Source organism: Camelus dromedarius, chromosome 3 (genome assembly GCF_036321535.1).
Source record: "Camelus dromedarius isolate mCamDro1 chromosome 3, mCamDro1.pat, whole genome shotgun sequence".
NCBI lineage: Eukaryota > Metazoa > Chordata > Mammalia > Artiodactyla > Camelidae > Camelus > Camelus dromedarius.
Genome location: NC_087438.1, coordinates 3,017,751 through 3,033,410, shown reverse-complemented (window position 1 = coordinate 3,033,410; position 15,660 = coordinate 3,017,751).

The following is a 15,660-nucleotide window of genomic DNA, read 5'->3' as shown; positions in this document are numbered from 1 at the left end:
CTTAATTTTTGTAGCTCTTTATTTATGTTCTCTATTTCTAATACTGCATCTCTAGTTATGTATGTACTATCACAGGAAATTTGTAAGTTAGTCTTAATTTATAATACGCACTTTCCTTTTTCTCAAACTTCTTTCTGAGACAAATTAGTTTCTACTTTGTATTTTCCCTTCCTTTTGTTCAAAACTATCAGGAAATTTTAAACTTCTGTTACATCTTCCTTTGTATAAATAATCACAGTATTCAAATTTTAGATGATATGTTACTACTGAGTTTTCTTCTGCACCATGGCTGTTTTTAGTGTGTGTGTGTGTGTGTGTGTAAACACTCACATTCTGAAAAATATTGAGTCTCAAGTCCTGTTCTGTTTTGTTTGTTTGTTTGTTTTAATTTAAGTTCTGCAGTACTCTCTTCCTTCACTGTGATATAGGGCAATTTAAAAATGAGTAGACACATTGATTTGTGTCTTCTTCTGATTCTTTGTTATTATCTATTTCAGCTGCTTTATTATTTCTCATTATCACTCAGCTAAAGAAATAAATCACAAGGTACCAAAATTGATTTTATACACTGGAAAAGAACAATTTATCAGAAGATATAAAAATCTTCAACAGAGTTTTAATTAAAAGTATAACTTTTAAATTTAAAACTGAACAGACAGGCTAGGAGAGATGAGTAGAAAAATAGATCTTAACTAACTGCTTTAATTAACTGCTATTAGCAAGAGAATAAAAATAAGAAACATATAGAAGATATTAGCAAGGTCAATAAGCTGTACCTAAAAGGACAGAGAAATTTATATTTAACAAATTAATAATGTACATCTTAGTATATTTTCAAAGTAAACTATGAATCAGACAACAGAAGAATCATTGCACTCTAAATAATTAAGTATCATATTTGTTCCCTCATCTCAAAGCCAGAAAAAAAGTTTTCATGTATTTGGAAATCACTAAACCAATTATTAAGTAACCCTGGAATTAAAGAGAAACAAAAGAGAAATTATGAAAACTTTGTAGTAAAATGACAAATAACTTTAGACATGTACGATTTTAAGGATACATTTAAGACAGAAATTGGAGATACATTTTAAACTTTAAATAACATTTTGAAAAAAAAAGAAAAAATAAATAGAAGAACTAAGCATCTACATTAAAATCCTGAGAGAAACCAAAAGTAAACAGTAAAAGTAAACAAAAAAATAAAGTCCATGGTAACTTAAGGACCATAAACAACTTTGAGAGAATAGAATATAAAAGACTAAAATGTAAGCAATTATTTTAAAACTTTGTATAATAATAGTACTAAGTAAGGAAACAATGAAAGTAAATTAAATATTGAATTTAGAAAAGTTGTGACTAAGGTATAATATAGATGAAACAGTTTTGTCCAAAAACAGCAGCAAAACTGATGGCTTACTCCTTCTTTCAGAAATTCCCCTGAAAACTATCAACGATAAACAGAAAACAAACAACCAATAAGAACAAAAACAACAAAAACGAAAAGACAAAACAGACAAACACAGCAAACTGGGCTTGTTCATTTCATCCTCTCGAGAAATCTTGGGTTTATGACTTTCCTTCCCCCGTGGATGTGACTGAGGGAAGAGAAGGTACCACCCAGGAGAACCCAAATACTGAACTTCCACTTGAGCATTATCTTTTTCATTGTAAAATTCCAAGAGAACACTTCAATATAGTTGTGTATCATGTTCATGAACTTGATTACTAAATAAACTGCACCTGAGAGTTGGATCCATTCATCCAGTTCCTTCAGGAAGTATTTCCCCCCTCCCAGTATTGTTCTGGGCACCAGGTGTTCAGTGAGAACAGCTCATGAAAGCTTCCTTTCCCTATAAAGTTTACACTCCAGAAACAGGTCTCAGGTAATAAAAAGACAAACATTAAAAAATTCAAGTGAGTAGTGCTATCAAGAAAAGACAAGAGGTTGATGCTTGGGGATGAGTGTGTGTATGGGTGGAGGTTTCTCCTTAGGGGAGATCCTGATACAAACATGAGAAAACATGTGACTTGAGCACCCAGAGGGTATAGAAAATGAGGCGGGAGAGCTTGATGGGACAAGGAGACACAGGCCCTCATTGGGCAGGTATAGTGATCACCCTCAGAGACTTGAGTGCGGTGAGCTACATACATGCGGTTACTGTTCTTGGGTAACAGAAAGTCTGAAGGTGGAGGCAGAGTTGTTGGTGTCACTCCAATGACTCAGAATTTCCGGAATGTGGTCTCTGCAGTTCTTGTAACCTTCACTCCAAGGTCCCAGCAGGGCTGCTATAGATACACCCACACCATTGTAGTCGTGCAGGAAAAACAAGAAGGTGACCAAGGTGGGGTGAAACCAGTGTCAGGAAAGTTAAAGCTCATTCAAAACTCTTTAGCAGAATCCTGTATTATTAGCTGCACTCTTTCATGTGGCTGGCCGCCGCCTTATTACAAAAGAAGTTGGGAATTCGGTTTTTTTTTTTGTTTGTTTGTTATTGTTAGTTTGTTTTGGTTTTAAAAAAAAGTTTTATATATTTCTAATTCCAGCCAAAAAGTTGTCCTGATAAGAAGGCATACTGGATAATCAACACTTTTTGTCTCTGAAGTTTTTATTTCATTACACATGTGTTAGGAAGCCCTGGGATGGCTTTAAACGGTGAGCATGGCTGGGTTTACATTTTCCATGGGCACGTTGCCTGCTGCACATGGAATGAGTGGTAGGCAAGTGGGAGTGGGAGCTGGAGAAGTTACTGCAAACGTTCAGGTGAGGGAGAGGTAGCCTTGCATGTAGTGAAATGAGTGGAGATGGAGAGGAGAATGAGTAAGAACATGTTCTGGAAAAAAAAAAAGATGATTCGCTGGTGGAATTAAACTGAGGAGTGGGTGAGAGGAAGTCCCAAGGATGAATGGACCCCAGGATTTGGACTTGGACAGCTCATGGACCATGGTGCCTGAGATGCAGGGACTGGGGGTGGAGGGGAAACAGGGTGTGGATGTCAAGAGTGTTGTTAAAACATCCTGCATTGGTGATGCTACTAGACATCTAGATGGGGTTACATCAGAAGCCCATGCCTCTCTGAGTCCGGAGGTCTGAAGACAGGACAGGTGAGAACATATAGCAGCAGCTGGGCCAGAAGCTGTAGCCACAGGGGTTGTCCCCATGACACAGATGGAACCAGCAAGTCCAATTCAATGTGCCCAGTTTCATAATAAGGCTCTCAGTGTAAGTGCTCTGAACTTCCCCAGTCTGCTCTGTCCACTCTTAATTTGGCAACAACTTCTGTACCGAGGAATTGTAGCTTCTTTCTGTCCTGTGGGAAGGGAGATCTTCCAAAGACCTGTGATTTACTTCACCGTCACCAACACTACTACCGCTACAACTACGAACACTAATGGTAGTAATACCTTGTACGCATGTGCCATCAGTTAAAAATCAATAATCAGAGGTGGGGGAAGGGAGATGAACAGGTGGAGCACAAAGGATTTTTAGGGCATTGAAAATACTCTGTAGAATAATCTCATGATTGACACCTGTCATTATGCATTGTTCCAAATTCATAGAACATACAACAGTCACTGAACCCTAATGTAAACTAGGGACTTTGAATTTTTCTGTAAACCTTAAACTGCTCTTTAAAAAGGACTTTTGAAAAACATCAAAATAACTATAACTCTAGGGTGAGGCAGTGATGTGGAAGGACCATCCCATGGGCATGCCGTGCTCAACAGCACCATTTGCACTTTGCTTCCTTTTACAGGACCCCATATAAAACCCCATCACCCAGAACTCCACCTTCAGACGTGGTGGGTGCTCTTCCCCTTCCTCCTACTCTTCCTCTCTCCCTCTCTGCCCTTCTCTGTGCTTCGCAAATAGTTCTGCCTAGAGCCCTCATGATGTGGGAAGAGCAGGCAGGAAGCTGTGAACATCTGTGCAAGGTGCCGCCGGCCTAGCTTGGCGTATCTGAAGAGAGGTGTGGAAGGTGCCAACACCAGGAGGCAGCCATGAGCGGGGGGAGTCAGACACCAGACAGGAGAGAAGAGCATCTTCATGGGCCAGTGACGGCGTCAGCAGAGCTGGGAGGCTGGATTCATGTGGGAGATTCATCAAATATGTAAACGCACTAAGGAGACTCGCAGCCCGCCTTCTCACCATCAGGTGAGGGAATTAAAATAGGAAGAGACCAGGATGAACCTGAGCATTCTACTGGAATTGGTGATGCTACGGATTCCAAGAAACAGAGACGTAGACATAGATGGTGTGAATGCATTTGTGCGCGTGCAAGTGTATGCGCGTGTCCGTCTGCACATTCCGCAGCTCTGTGCACTGAGATGAGCTGGGAGGAGCAAGGTGCTAACAGCAGTGGAACGGATCAAATGCCTAGACCTCAACTTCTAAACACCATTTTCCACTAAGAAGAACTTTGGAGAAATGGCTGGTTCTGGGTTTGGAGCAGAGGATACACAGATGAGCCTAGAATACCTTGTAGCAAAAAGCAGGGACGTGCTCAAGAAGATTATGTGCATAAAAGACCAGGGGCCACTCACCCGACTTCAGCATCAAAACACATAATGACAGCAGGATACAACGACACTGTACAATGGGAAACCATGAGCACACAGAGATGTACTTAAATAAGGCATTTAACGAAGGAGGGGATATGTGTATGGTTTCAAACCACTTTGGACAAACCCAAACTGGGTACCAGTCTACAAAACAAATGGCCTGAAACCCCAGCAAGCGTCAGTTCATTATAATCATGGAAAGACTGACACATGCCAGTCAAACGCAGCACAGCTTTCTGAAATGGACCCACCCTTATGTTAAATATATATATATATATGGAGACAATCCATGAAATATAAAAATGATTGGAGGATCAGAGGGCAGTAGCATCTTATGGTTGGTTTCCTGATTTTGATGGCTGTATATCCCACCAATAGGAGAGGGTCTCTTTTTGATAGAAAGCGCATAATTAAATAGTCACACATGATGGAACATGGGATTAGTAAGTTCTTTTCAAATGTTTCAAGAACAATTATTTGAATCATACTTCTAAATTTTCTTGAGGTTTTAAATTATATTACATTAAAAAAAATAATAATCGTGGCACTGTCTTCCTAGTAATTTAAACTACTTTCTTAGATTAGCTGCCCTGTCAGAATTTTCTCGCATGTTAGACGTGATGAGGTACTATTTTTACTTGCTTGTACTCAATGGAGGAAGTGGCCCATCCATTCGATATAACCTCATCACTGACATTTTAACCATTCTCCATGTTCTCAGTAAAATACAGAGTAGGGTCAGATACCAACCTGCTGTAAAATCGAATGTTATTTCTTTGACTCTAAATCTGGTCAAGAAACACCTGCTGGGAGGGAACTGGCTATTCCCATGACAGCGGAGTAGAAGATTCCATGAGTTTCTGGAGGCGGTGAGAGAGTTCAGTTCTCTGGAGAATGTCGGGGCTGGGTTAGCACATGGTCTACTCACTGCCCAGTGGAAGGAGTCGCTGGAAATGCCAAGTTGTAATTACTGCTTACAGCCCCCCGACTGTGAGGGCATCCTCGGAGCAACTCTGTTTGTTGTTGATTCCTGAGAGAACAGCCTCCGAAGAATGGAAGCGCATAATTACCAGCCTTTAATGCAAACCCTTTTGGAGAAATTCTGTTAAACCCACACTTTAGAGGCAAATAGCATAGGGGCTTGTAATTAGATGGGCTGCTTTTAAACATGAACCAACACAGATAATGCTAGATAATTAGTAGATAATTTTCTATGTATTCCTGGCACTGAGTGCTAAAAGCGAAATTAAGTCAGGCAAAGCACTCTGAGAATCGCCTGTGGCCAGCCAGTTGTTAGTGTTAATTGGGAAGAGAGAGGCGAGATCCTGCTGCTGGAATCTGAATGACTCTCATTGTCCAGTGAGCCGCGTGGTCCGGCAGTGGCAGGAAGCACAGACAGTTTGGTAACTGGACGGTGGTTTGTGATGGGAGCTATTTATTGGGAACAGTTCTTAGCTTTCATCACTGGTTTGAATGATATTTGAATTGTGGGAGGGAAGATGTTCAGTAAGCTTTTTAACAATCTGGCGTGTGTTTAGAATTTCCAATAGCACACTCCAATTGGGAAACTGCTAATTGGTATATGTGTGTGCGTGTTTGGGGAATCAATTTGACGGGGGTGGCACCCAAATATGCCAGGTTTCGAGAGTTTCTTGCATGTCTCTTTTCAGGAATTAACGTGCTACTTCAAGATTTCCCCAAAAATGTCAAGAATGAGACCACTTAATTACACATCTGTAATTTAAAAAAGATGTGTTAAGACAGAAGTGGGTCAAATGTAGGAAAAGTGGGAAAAAAACTCATAAGAGAAAAATCAAAGGGAAGCAACTCAGGATCTTCATTAGTCGTGATTTCTTTAGAAGAGCTTTACCATTTCCTTAGCAACACATGGCTAATGATAAACTTCTCAGGTTCTCTGGCCAGGCTCTGTGGATCCGAGCCCCTCACACCCATAATTTATGCATCTTTTGCGAACAGTGCCTTTACTTGGTTGGGAGCTAGGAACCGTGGCTCTGAGGCCAGTTTTAGCACATCTTCTTTGCATGAGTAAGGGTCTATAATTTTTTCCCCTTACTTCTCAACTTCCTCATCCATAAAAATGGAATAATATTGACATACACATACGACATTATTTGAAGGATCAAGAAAGAAAATAACTTCAGTGTTAAAATTCCAGAATGCCATTGTGCAAATGTTGATGTTACTTTTATTGCCATCAGGGTTCACAGAAGCCTTGCAATGAAGCACAGGAGAGGAATCTGTCCAGCTAGAAGTTGTTAAAATGAAAGCTTACAGTGAAATGCGTGAGCAGTTCCAAAAAAGGACACCTTTTCTCATTCTGCCCCCTGAAATCAGCCTGCCACCTCTTCGTCTTGTCCCGCTTCCCACTGTCCTTCCTTCATCTTCCACATCCTTCGGATTGGAAAGCCCCGTGCACTCTTTCTGGGCAGTATTTCCTGCATTTTCTTTCTCAAACCTCCTTAGTCTCTGTTCTCATCTCCTCCCCTTTGAAGGCTACAAGAATTTCCTGTCTAATCGGCCTGTTGTCACTGCACCCTTTCAAGTGGTTCTCCAACTAGTTTAGTTCCAAAATTCTACATAATCCTTCTACTAAACTTGAAATAAATAGGTCTATCATTTTGTGCTAAATTTTGATATGGACTTGTATTTCCTTCCAACACAAACAACATAGGCATGAAACAAAGATTTTTTTTTTAATTATGAGCAATTTCAGAAGGGAAGCACACCTCTGCTTGATTTGCCTTCTCATGTTTCTTTGCATTGCACATGGTGGGGGGTCTCTGTATCTGATTCGGGCACCTGCTTCCTGGGCTGCCTTTGGGGCAGGAGCAGTCCTCTCAGTGCATTTACGCTGAGAGCCGTCTCTCTGGAGAGCAGGTGGAACTGTCTCTGGCCTCATTTTCACACCTTCACTCCGTTCAGCTTCCCCAGGCAGAGGCAGCCTGTGAGGTCTGCTCTCCTGGGGCTGTGACCCCAGTGAGTTCTGCCGGAGCAGGTGGCTTTCCAGCAGAATCTATACCGTGTGTGCATCTCCACCTGAGCTTGATGCCTCTGGACATGGAGGCAGAACATCTCCTCTGTAATGGCCCTGGGGATGGGTGAAGTCCCTGGAGTACGAGGTGGCCTCATTCACCCACCAGGGCTCTGGCAGGAGCTGGTGAGCCAGTTATCATGGTTTATTTGAAGTGGAATTACCCTTCGTGTTTCCAAGTATTCTTATCCCAGCTAAGTTGTGAGATAAATGAGTTTCTAAACCATTGTTATCCGCCAAATCAGAATGAAACAAAATACTTCTGGCAGGGATAAAAGATGAAATTAAACTGTGGGCTTTGTCATAACAATGCTGGATCTGCTGAGATTCCTTGTGCCCAGAAAAGAACAACTTTCTTCTGCATTTAATTCCAACCCAGACATTAGGCATGAAGCTCTCTCGCTAGGAGGAAGTCAGCTTGGCACCAGCTTAATAAGACCTCCACATACTCATGGCTGTGCAGTTTGTTTTAAAGTTACAAAGTGACAAAGCTTTATACATTTGCTTTTAAGGATATATTAGAATGATAAATCACCAGAAATTAGAAGCTTGAGCTGCTACAGCAAAATACCACGGAACAGAGATTCATTTCACACAGTTCCGAAAGCCGAGGAGTCCAAGATCAAGATTTGGGCTGATTCCGGTGTCTGGTAAGCACAAGGTTCCTGGCCCCTGGCTGTGAGCTTGCATGGCTGGGAGAGAGAGAGGGCTCTGGTCCCGCTTCCTCTTGCCATCAGCACACTAATCCCATGCAGGGGCCCCACCCCCATGGCCTCACCTCCCAAAGGCCCCACCTCCGGAGATCGTCATGGGGGGATTAGGCTTCAACATAGGAATTTTGGGAAGAGAAGACAGTCAGATCCATAGCAGGCCTGCGGGAGGGTCACAGGGATATTGCCCTGCAGGGTGGGTGGTTCAAGCTCTGAGACTCTTAGAAAGTCAGACAGGGGAGGTGTGACCTTAGAGCTCCCATGGGAAGGCGGGTTCTCAGCAGCTGCAAATCCACTGAATGCACCTCCCCCACCTGGGGGCTTTGAGGGGACTGTACCTGGACTGGGATTGCCCAGAGTGATCGCAGGTGATCTCAGCTGAGAGGCCCTGTCCGTGCATCTCCCTTCAGACCTAAAGCCGGGTAATTGATTCTGGTGACCTCCAGGAATTACTGATGAGGTCAATGGGCAAACAACAAGGTCCTACTATAGAGCACAGGGAACTGTATTCACTATCTTGTAGTCACCTATAATGGAAAAGAGTATGAACAGGAATATATGTACATGTACGTATGACTGGAGCATTATGCTGTACACCAGGAATTGACACAACATTGTAAACTGACTGTATTTCAATCAAAAAAAAAAAAAAAAAGTTCCTGCAATGAGACCAGGCTGGTCCTCTCTGCTTCTGAATCCTGTTTCATAAAGAGGTTACAAAGCAAGTCACCCAAAAGAAAGTTCTTTGTTTTGATGGTTCTGGAAGGACAGGTGGGAACTTCACTTCTTTCTCCCTTTCTTCCCTCCTAATGTCTTACATCAGTTTCTTTTTCCTATTTTCAGAAGCAACTCACCTCCTTTTTGGAGGTGCCTCTTGAACAAGCACTTTGACCTATGGCCTCCGCCCTCTGGTCCACATGGACACAGCGTCACATGTGCATCGAGCTCTGTGCCTTCATGTGCCTTGCCCACCGTCTGGAGTGGAGGCTGGAAGCATCCTTTGCTCCCATCCCTCCTGGACCTGCGGCTCGGAGCCTGCAGTCCCAGCAGCCCACGGCTCCCACGGGCTCCCTGCTGCCCAGGGAGAGGCTGCAGCTACAGGACCTGCTGCTGAGCAGAGAGGGAGACTGACCTGAGCTTCAAGCTTGGCCCCAGTGGTGAGGGCAGCTGTGTCTGGGCGGTGGTGTGACCCCAGGCCCCAGCAGGAAGCAAGGATTTTAATAAAGCTGTTCTTTTTCCAGCAATCTTTTTGATGCAAGCTATACTCATGAGTAAAAGTTTGACATGAAAATTGATCCATGAAAACATAAGAATTTCTGAGGAACTCTTATAAATTGAAATACATTAAAATGAAAAAGTCACTTAGGGGCCACTTCCCCTGGCTTCCTCCCTGAAAAGCGACCCAGGTAGAGTCTGTCTTCATGCTCCCAGTCATTCAGTCCTGGGGGCTGGAGCTCCTCCCAACCAGGCCTCTACCCAGGGACAGGAGCATGGTTTTAAAATCTCTGAGAGTGAATCCTAACACTTGTCATCACAAGGAAAATTTTCTTTTTCTTCCGGTAGCTATTTGAGATGATGGATGGTAATTAAGTTTACTGTGATGATCATGTCACAATGTATGTAAGTCAAACCATTCTGCTGCACACCTTAAACTTTATACAGTGCTGGAGGTCGGTGATAGCGCAATAAAACCAGAGTGAAAAAGAGTAAAAAAGTTAAGTTGTTAGCTATCTGATTCCACTGAACTCAGAGGTGTTCTTGTGACTTGCAGTGGCCAATCAGATGTGAGCCAAGTGGCCTGAGTCACTTCCAGGCGGGAGCACTCAGATCCACACAGGATCCCACAGGCTCCCTCTGCTCTCCCCCAGGGGACAGGCAAGGCTCCCTGGGCAGCTGCTGTCAGTCTGCAACCTGGAAGGTGAACAGCGCAACAGAGAAGAGCCCCAGGCTGGTGAAGGCATCTGTGAAGAATCGACCTGGATGGTGTCTGCCACTGAGACTCTGCTGTGGTGGTGCTTTGGGGATTGTTGTCACCACAGCATGCTTCTACCAGTCCTGACTGATACAATGTTCAACTTTCTCCCACACAACAGGACCCTCTCCTCAGACTAAAACATCAAAATATAACTCTCTTACCAGCTTAGTCTTGATTTTCCCCTGCTCTCTCTGCTTTATTATGTCACCTTGCTGGTTAAGCCCCCCTTCCTTTCCTCCCACCTCCCTGCTTCTCCCCTCTCAGATCTCTCTCCTGAACCCAGGAGACCAAACACCCAAAAGCCAGTGCATAGACCTGGGCTCCCATCCCAGCAGCAGCTGAATGTGCAAAATGGCGGTGTCCTCAAGAGCTGAGGGTGCTGTGAAGACTCCCCTCTCCTGCCGACTCATTTCCTGCATGTCTACACTGTAACCGCCTCAGTATGCGAGTCTGGATGATAAAACAGTAAAAGAGTAGTGTGAGCTCTTAAAATAGAAGTCTGTTTCTCTTCTGCAGAAAACATTACGAGCGCTCCCTTGTAACTCAGCCAGAAAGGGGCGGCTCAGCTGTGGGAGAAGGCCATGGACTCCGGGCTAGAATCGCTGACCTCGGTACCTCCTCCAGGGCTCCCTCGTCAGTGAGGGGCACCGCGTCTGTCCACTGTGACTGCCAGGACGTTTAGGGCCATGCACGATGCCCCACTTCCAGGACCAAACTCTTTCTGTCTCTGCCTTCCAAGGCCTCGTGCTCCTGATTTTGGTTTCTCTGTCTCGCCTGCCAAACCTAGCACCGCATGCTGCCGTATCCTCCTGGAGTGCCCACCAGGGCTCAGGCAGGGCCTCCCGACCCTGTGGGAGGGTTCCTCTCCCACCCATTCGCTCCCTGGCAGCCTCACAGGTGTGTTCAATTCAACAGGTAGGCCATGTGGTTTCCTGCCTGGCATCCTGGGCGCCTTCTATTGCTTTTGGGAACTGGCCCACCCCACCCCTGCATCATCCAGGAAGACAATTCCAGGCAGGAAGAGTACAGGGCAATCTAGCAATACAGGACAACACTTGGTGACCGAGGGTGGAAAGACTTCCCTGGAGAATGACTGACAGAAGCTGGAGGGTGAAGGGCGACCTTCATTACTCACTAGCTAGTAGGTAACCTGGATGCTGGTGGAGGGCCAGGCTGGTCTGGGGCCCCAGGATGGGACAGTTGACTCTAGAGCTGGTTTGGGCCAGAACACAGGGACACTTGGCTGAAACTTACGGACAAAGGGCCTCATGGATGCTGGTGCATCTCTTGAGTTGTTTCAGTGTTTTAAGTTGTTATTTTAACTTAATCACCTATTTTGGGATTAACCATGCTGATGTTATGTGGGGCAGGGGGTGGAGGGCGACTGGATAATTATTTGAAGTTTTTAAGGAGCTTCTATGTGATGAAACTTCCTGAAATGATGAATTTTACCAGAAAATGGACCCTGATTGGATCATCAAATGGACTTATTGTAGTAATTTAAATGCCTGAATTTAAAAACTACCAAAAGTAACTATTTCACTCTGTTAGAAATAGCTCGTCCACCAAATGTGTGAATGAGCCTTTTCTACCTCTCTGGTTTCTACTGGGAAAAGCCCTGGATGTCACTGGAATAGTGCTCTGACCACCAGACTGGCTGCTGTTCCCCCACGTGCTGTTAAGAGCCCCCTGGAAACACAGGTGGCAGAGAACCTGCTCATCTCCGAGGCTGGTGGAGAAGTTTCTGGCTCCCTGAGAAATCCACGCAAGGTGATCATGGGCTCGTGAAGGGGGCTGATCCTTGCCTGAATGCCTCTCTCCTTCCCAGCCATCTAGTCTCCCGAGATACTGAGATCTGGAAAAGCATCTCCTTTTTGAGTTGGGGGGCATTCCCCTAGCACTCGGCTGGAAGCAGCCTCCCCCAGTTATTCTTAGGTTGTGTGGACATCAGCCTGTGTCACTGTGGTTGGCTGCCTGTTGGTCTGCTTCAGTTGTAGGCGTCCATCCATTCAGTAGATGTGTCCTCTGCCCCACTCTGTACCCAGCATCCCGCTGTGACAGGACAGTAAAACTTGCAGCCATACCGGTGCAGAGAGACGGTTCTACAGAGACCTAAAAATATGGAAGGCAATGCCCTCCAGGTACCTGACAATGACTCCATTTTTCTTTTCTGTTGCCATCAACAAATAACTTTACCTACCAGTTAAGCTCAAAAGTAATGTAATAGGACATACTAGGAATGAAACAGCGATGAGGAAAGAGTCTACAAAAGTGCAGCCAAACGGTTGTATGCTATTGATAAGCATTTAGACCCGTCAAATATATTAATTATTGCTCTAATGACTTTCCGATTAAAAAGGAGAATCCAGATCAACTTCAAGATGCTAGGGCCTGGTCAAAACTCCCACTGTTGAACTGAACGTACAACAACAACATGCACAAGTGGATTGGTTAACGAAGTGAGTTTTCTTTTAGACAAAAAAGGGCAATGATTATCACCCACGATGGGAGATCGTTGCTCTTTGGAAAGTTTTCAAGACTCAGGATTTCCAGAAAGGAAGGAGGTAAGAAGGGACAGAGGAAAGCAAACTACTTTGTACTGGTTGACAGCAGATTAAGAAGAAAATATCTGTTTTCAACAGGTTCTTTAAAATGAAGTGAGTGCCGGTTTCAAGGATATCTTTAAGAGGAAGCACCGAAGACACAGCCGTGACTGTTCGTATTTTTTGCTCACTGCCGCCCCTCCCCCGCATTTCGGGGCGCCTCTTGGCCCGACCCCAGCACGATGCTTCCAGAGGGCTTGTGACAGCCATTGACTGATGGCTTGTTTTGCCAACCTGTCAGAGTAATCCAATAGCTTGCTAATTTAAGGCAAGGTCTTTATTCGAAAACATCAAACGTGCTTTACTGCACACATCTGTGTCACGGACTACCCTGCCAACACATAAGCTTTTGCTCATTCCGATAAATCAGCCAGGTGAGTATCAAGAGTATCAAGTATGCTCGAGGGCTTGGCGGGTGGCGGGGTCCCTAGCATGCAGAGACAGAGCATGCGCAGGGCGCTCCCCGGCACTCCTGGGAGGTAGCGGCCGCTGCAGGCCTGTCAAGAATGTCTCTAGTTTCTACAGAAAAGACAATTCGTCAGGTTAATAAAAAGGTGTAACATTTCCTACAGGTGAGCTCCTCACTGATCAAGGGATAAAGAGAACTTTTGTTGCCACTTTGGAAAGATGTATTGTGGGTTTAACCTGCGCTTTTGATGTCAGCTCTGAGGGCTTCCAGAGGCTTGGGGGAGGGGCGTGTCTTTGCAGGCTGGGCTGCTCCCTGCCGTGGAGACGACAGATGTCCCCAGAGCGACACAGCCTGCTGACCTGAAATGCCGGAGAGAAAGCACAGGGCTTTGTGGGGTCAACAGGGGGCCTGCTGGGTTACAGGGCCTTGGACATCCTTTCCTCTCTGAGCTTCTGAATCGCCTCCAAGACAAATCAAAGCCTCTTAGAACAGAAACTCACTCAATCTAAGAGCACTTTCCGAAGGAGTACGTGCAATTACTATTGTCGGCAATCAGCAGTCACTATTATTAACATAATAACTGAAGACCGTGGATGTTTTTAGTGTCCTTACTATGGAAAGTCCTGCTCTACCTCCTGCGGGGGTTCTGGCAGAAGGAGGATCTGCTGAGCCCCAGAAATAGTGTCTGCCTCATGGACAGCTCACTGCACCCCATCCTGTGGAGTGAAATCCTGCAGAAACCTCTTAGAAAGACCAGGCGGGCTCAGAAGGGATCATGGCATCACCACAACAGTGGTCCTCCTTATCTGGAACACCAGGAAGGCGTGGGGAAGTCGGCAGACAAAGCCCTGTCCTTCCATTTGTCCTGGGAAATTTACAATGAGCACCTCCGTCTGTACCTACCGAGCCCTGGCTTCATCCCCAATCCCAAATTTCAGCCAAATCAAATCTTATTTCTTGTGAGCCTGAGTGGTTAATTTCATAGACTATGGTCTGGGTTTGGAACAAAAATAATAAGACAAGAATGATTATCAAAGATCCAATCCCTTGTAGAATAATCAAGCTTCGCTCCCCTGAAGTCCGTTCAGGGTGATCTGTCTTAAATGGAGAGTTTCCACTGTGTTTGCTTCCCCTTCACTTTGTTTTTCTTCACACAGCAGACAAGGGAAGTCACCAGGGTCATAGAGGTTTGCTCAGTAACACAAACCATCACACAACATTTTGAGGAATTGTGAAGCCGCCGTGAACAAGGTGGGTGTTTGAGGAGCTGCAGGCGGGGAGATGGTCCTTGCTCCCTCATGCTGATGCAGGACGAGGAAGGCAGCCAGGTGGTCACAGGGACACCACACTGTGGGAAAGCCACAGCAGCCGGGGCAGGAAGCAGACAAGTTATATATGACCATACGTCCAGGCATTTCCCTCTTTTGAAATGCACCATTCACTGAAAGGCCCTATCTGGTTTCCTCCCAGGACACTGGATCATCAGCAATATGTAAATGTTGTCTTTGTCCGTTTATTTTTCCAGGTGAAAACGCTTCCTGTCTGTGAAAGGAGGCTTTTGTGGCCGCAGCTCCCTGGTTTGCAATAAAAGCAGAAGGGATCGGGTTCCTGCAGAAAATGTGCTGTCTAAACTTTACATTTGAATTCTAGTCATCAGAGCAGAGGACGATGAGCAGACCCTTGTAAAGATGCGTTTGTTCTGATTCAGTCTGAGCGAGGCATGGAGCAGGCACCGGGAGAATGCTCTTCTGTTAACTGGAAATGGCTCTTTGGTCTGAAGGTAAACACGGTCTTGTGGTAGAGAGGGTAGTTTGTTTCCTTCATAAACCATACTTGTGCAATAGTTTTCCATCAAAGCAGCCGGTCCTTTCACTGGGTCCCTTTCCCATCAGAGCTAAATTTTCATCAGAGGACACCACGCTGTGGAACACACCGGTGACATTTCAGAGGCACTAGGTGTTACCGAGCAGGGGAACATGTGCCCTAGGAAACAGTGACCAGGGGATGCCACAGCCACGTGGCTGCTCTTGTAGGACATGTTTCCAACTATGAGAAAGAAAAAGATGACAGCCCATGCTGACTGCCTGGGACATGTCTGCTCTGCGCTTCCCTCTGAAGCATGTACTCAGCCCACACCCAAGTCGCTGGAGCCTCAGTGACTGCACGTTGGCTCAGGAGTTCGTGTTGAGACCCCGCCCTCCTCCGGGAGCCAGGCTGCCTCTCGGGCCTCCTTTCTGAACTGCCTCATGTCTACTCAGAACTGCAGCGTCTCATACCTGGATTTCAGGAGGGGCAGAATCCAGCTGGGGACTGGGGCTGGCTGATGGGTGGATGGGAAGCGGCTCTGCCCT